This window comes from Pantherophis guttatus, chromosome 14 (genome assembly GCF_059756535.1).
Source record: "Pantherophis guttatus breed Tessera chromosome 14, ASM5975653v1, whole genome shotgun sequence".
NCBI classification, from domain to species: Eukaryota; Metazoa; Chordata; class Lepidosauria; order Squamata; family Colubridae; genus Pantherophis; species Pantherophis guttatus.
Window position 1 is genome coordinate 13,321,897 of NC_142076.1, and position 5,373 is coordinate 13,327,269.

Here is a 5,373-nt window from a genome sequence, read left to right on the forward strand (position 1 = left end):
TGTTTTCCCCTCCCGCTGGTCATTTTCAGGAACCTTCCTTCTACTCATACGGAAGGGGGTTCAAGGCATTACGATTGGGAATGGAGTCAGTTGTGCTTAATTATATTGCTCCTCTTGTGTTTGAAATCTGGCCTTGTTAGCAAATTAGGAAGCTGTGCTAGTTTTGGCTCATCTCAGGGGTGAAATGCTACCAGTTCGCTCCAGTTCGTGCGAACCAGTAGCGGCAGCGGTGCTAGGTTTGGCGAACCAATGCACTTACCTTCCGAAGGTAAATAGATTTCACCCCTAGCTCATCTGGTTGGTACCTCAAGGTCTGTATTATTGACGCTGGCTAGCAAAAGTTCTCCAGAGTTTTAAGGCAGAAATCTTTCTGAGCCGTTGTTAGAAATGCCAAATGTATTTGTTTATACAAAGTCAGCTTGCCTCCACAAACTGGGTCCTCAATTTACCTACCTTAGAAAGGATGGAAGGCTGAGTCAACCTTGAGCCTGGTGAGATTCGAACTTACAGTAATTGCAGACAGCTGGATGTTAATTACAATGCATTAGTCTGCTGAGCTATCTAGGAGCAGGACGTTTCAATGAATAGGAAGTGACTGCAGTTGAAAAACTAGGGTGGGCGCCTTTTGAGAAGGTGACACTAGAAATCAAACTTGTGTATTGCTAGGAAACATTATTTAGGACAGTTCCGCATATCGCCATTGGGTTAACTCAGGCTGATTTGAGTTTGACTGCCTGCTCCCTTCCTAGAGTTTCAGCATCAGTGAACCAGTGTTATTATGTAACATCTGAGTTCATTTACAAATTGCAGAAAAATTACAGAGTTTCTACCGAACTATTGTGATTGCTCCACACTCGATCCTTAGAGATAGATTTCATGGCAAAAGTTGATTATCTTTCTCTATGTCTCTAGTTTTTTTAAAAAATCAATTATTTTGCACAAACACAAACACATGTGGAACTTGGAATGGTGCGTACTAGCTTCCTGTAATACGGATGAATTAAGAATCTATGCAGGACTCACCTTTGCCCACAGTGCTTTCTGAAGATATTTCTAGATTATTTCCTAGCCATTGTAAACAGCATACATATTCCTCGTTTACTGACCACTTGTTCAGAGACTGTTTGAAGTTACAATGGTGCTGAAAAAAAAATAACATGCTACACGGCTTATGATATTCTCTTGAAATCTCTTTCTCTCCAATCTCTCTGCTCTATGGGGGTATGTGGGGGGAGAAGGGTTAGTCAAAAGACAGATTTGCCTATAGAAATTACTTGCCTTTTCTCTCCCCCGCTCCTGAAGAAGCAGAGAGATTGGAGAGAAAGGGATTTCAAGGGAGTAAGCTGTTTGCACAGCACTCCAGGGCTCCCAGCTTCGGGCTGCCAGTGCATCACATTGCTTGTGATGTATACAAGACAGTAAGCAGGGACTCGCACATTCCAAAGTAGGCAGGCACTCACACATTCCAAAAAATGGAGAAGTGGCTAGGAGGCAAACAAAAACTGAAGGTGGGGAAACTGAGTAGTTTTTGTCTCTTTATAGCTGGAAAGAACAGCCACGGTAACGTGATTTCCCACCTAGTGGTGAAGTTGCAGATCCAATTAGGGTCACTAAGTCAGGACTATCTTACTTTTTTTTTTTTAAATAACCGGAATAATTGTCAAGCTTGATGGCCAGCTATTAAGGAACTTGAATCCAACTTGTACTTCAATTCTCATAAGCATAGCCATTGATCAGGCTGTCTTAAGGGTTATTGGAACTGATGCCTAACACATCTGATTCCTTTAATACGTCCTTTACGTGGGCATATTCTCATCTCCTGGTCCAAACTTCACCTTCTAGAGCAGTGATGGCTAACCTTTTTGCTGTTGCGTGCCAAAAGCGGGGGGAGTGCGGGGGAGTTGTGTGTGCGTGTGCCCACACCCATAATCCAATGTGCCCCGTGCATGCGCACGCAACACCCCGTGCTCCCCCCACCCTGCTTTTGGCACACAATGGCACGGTAGGCCTGTTTTTCGCCCTCCCCAGGCTCCAGAGGCTTTCTTGAAGCCTGGGGAGGGCAAAAACAGCCTTCCCCATCCACCCAGAGGCCCTCTGGAGGCTGGAAATTGCCTGTTTCCCGACTTCTGGTGGAACTGCAAGGCCCGTTTTTCATCCTCCCCAGGTTCCAGAGCCTTTCTAGGAGCCTGGGAAGGATGAAAATGGCCTCCCCCCTCCACCCCCGGAGGGCCTCTGGAAGCTGGAAACAGCCCATTTCCCGACTTCCGGTGGGCCCAGAAGGCCCCAAAATCAGCTGCTCGTGCTGGAGCTGAGCTAGGGCAATGCTCGCGTGCCCACAGATATGGCTCCGTGTGCCACCTGTGGCACGCGTGCCATAGGTTCGCCATCACGGTTCTAGAGAATCAAATAGTGGTAGTGATTTTACAATGCTTCCATTTCCTTGAACTGGGTTGTCTAATTCCTCCTAGTAACAGAACAACAGAGTTGGAAGGGACCTTGGAGGTCTTCTAGTCCAACCCCTTGCTTAGACAGGAAACCAGTGGTGGGTTTCAAAATTTTTTACTACTGGTTCTGTGGGTGTGGCTTGCTGGGCATTGCCTGGCTTGGTGGGCATAGCTTGGTGGGCGTGGCAGAGGAAGGATACTGTAAAATCTCCATTCCCACCCCACTGCAGGGGAAGGATATTGCAAAATCCCCATTTCCTCCCAATCAGCTGGGACTCGGGAGGCAGAGAATAGATGGGGGGTGGGGCCAGTCCAGTGGTGGGTTGCCCCCGGTTTGCACCGGTTCTATAGAACCGGTAGTAAAACTGGCGGGAGGCTCCGACCCCGACGTCATCAAAATGCTTCTGCGCTTGTGCAGAAGAGTGCGCAGGTGAACGAAGCAAGCGTGCGCGCAACCCCGTTATAAACCAGTAGTAAAGGTAAGTAGAACCCACCCTTGAGCCAGTCAGGTGGTATTTACCTGTTCTCCGAACTACTCAAAATTTCCGCTACCGGTTCTCCAGAACTGGTCAGAACCTGCTGAAACCCACCTCTGCAGGAAACTCTATATCACTTCATTTTAATTTTATTTATTACCTGCTTATATCATTCCAAAGCCAGCCCTCTGTGTGGGGCATGGAAAAATAATGCCCTCAAGTAAAATCAGAAACCAATCAGAAAAGCCACACAAAAGGAAACTCAAAGTGACCAGCTAGCAACATCAGCCATGCAAGATGCCCCAGTGACACCACATATATCACGATGCCAATGCATTCAGTCTGCAATCCGTGTCTTTGTAGGATGACGTCATGATGTCTCTTGCTCTCCCATAAATCCACCCTACCGAGGCCCATGACACAGAGCTTACATTAAAAGCACAAATGTCATACCTTTGGTTCCTCTGTATTATTATTTTGTTGTTGTTAGTTGCGAAGTCGTGTCCGACCCATTGGGACCCCATCGACAACATTCCTCCAGGCCTTCCTGTCCTCTACCATCTTCTGGAGTTCATTTAAGCTCACGCCGACTGCTTCAGTGACTCCATCCAGCCACCTCGTTCTCTGCTGTCCCCTTCTTCTTTTGCCGTCAATCTTTCCCAGCATTCGGCTCTTCTCCAGTGAGTCCTTCCTTCTCATTAACTGGCCAAAGTATTTGAGTTTCCTCTTCAGGATCTGGCCTTCTAAAGAGCGGTCAGGGTTGATCTCCTCTAGGACTGATCGGTTTGATCGTCTTGCAGTCCAAGGGACTCACAGGAGTCTTCTCCAGCACCAGAGTTCAAAGGCCTCCATTCTTTGGCGCTCAACCTTCCTTATGGTCCAACTTTCACAGCTATACGTTGCAAGTGAGAAAACCATAGCCTTGACTATACGCACTTTTGTTGGCAGGGTGATACTGGATCTTATATGCTACCTCCGTCACACCGCTCTGATCACCTTGTGTAATCGAAAACCAGCAATAAAGAAATACAAACCTAACTATATCAACACATCAGTAAATAACCAAATAAGCTAACATTCCTAATACAGCACTTATTGGGGGAAAAGATCCCTGTAAATCAGTAAACTCTTCCATCCCCAGTAATGTTTGAATTGCTTTCCTGGCTGTTATCTCTGGTGGTCTCGGCCCGGCAAGTTAAACTGTTCTGGGAGAACAGACTCAGCTTTCCATAAAAAGCTGGATTCCAGTCCCTTACCCGTTTCACATCCAGGTGTGTCCATATAGGTGTGAAGGTGAATGAGGGTGGGAACTCACAGCCTGCCTGCATTCTCTACGCCAGGGGTCTCCAAACTTAGCAACTTTAAGACTGGTGGACTTCAACTCCCAGAATTCCCCAGCCAGCATGGCTAGCTGGGGAATTCTGGAAGTTGAAGTCCACCAGCATGGTTGGCTGAGGAATTCTGAAAGTTGAAGTCCACCAGTCTTAAAAGTTGCTAACTTTGGAGACCCCTGCTCTACACCCACAACATATGGGGTGGGTACGGTACCTTGAGGAGGTGATCTCAAGGACATGCTTTTTTCGGGGGTTTGTGAAACTTTGGGGAATTATCACTGTAAATCCGTCATTTGGAAGTTCCATGCTGTATCCCATGCCAGAAAGTATAACCATCTTGACAAGTTTCTGCAAAAAAAAAAAAAAAGGTGGAAGCCACATGGCTTGCCTTACCACTCTTGTTAGAATAGCATAGCATAGCATAGCATAGCATAGAATTCTTTATTGGCCAAGTATATATATAAATTATTATATGTATATGAAATCTTAATCTGTTCACTGCCCTGAGTCCTTCGGGAGAAGGGCGGTATAGAAATTAAATAAATAAGTGTGATTGGACACACAAGGAATTTGTCAGGTGCATATGCTCACAGTGTGCATAAAAGAAAAGATACATTCGTCAAGAATCATAAGGTACAACACTTAATGATAGTCATAGGGTACAAATAATAATCAGTCAGGAAACAATATCAATATAAATCATAAGGATACCAGCAACAAGGTTACAGTCATACAGTCATAACTTTATCCCCTAGTTTTCTTTCTTCCTTCTGTAGGACGTGTGTCTCTTCTCCTGCCGAAGATGGAGATTTTGGACGGCTGAAATCACAAAAATGCAGTCAGGAGGTGCTTCCAATTGCCCAGAGAGCTGTTTTTCAGAGTGAGATGATTAGCATATAAATTTAAAAATAAAAAAATTGAGTGCATGGAAAAAGGCTTATTCATTAATTATAAAAAAAGTGCTGTCTTGCACATCGTTTTTGTTAAAAAACAATAACCCCAGATAACCATATATAACTGTCTATAGAAATGAAGTGCCTAATGAAATTTCAGGTTTTATCTTTCTTGGCTCGAAGGTCTCTGCTGACTCAGGGGTTTTTTTTCTCCTCTCTCTCTCTC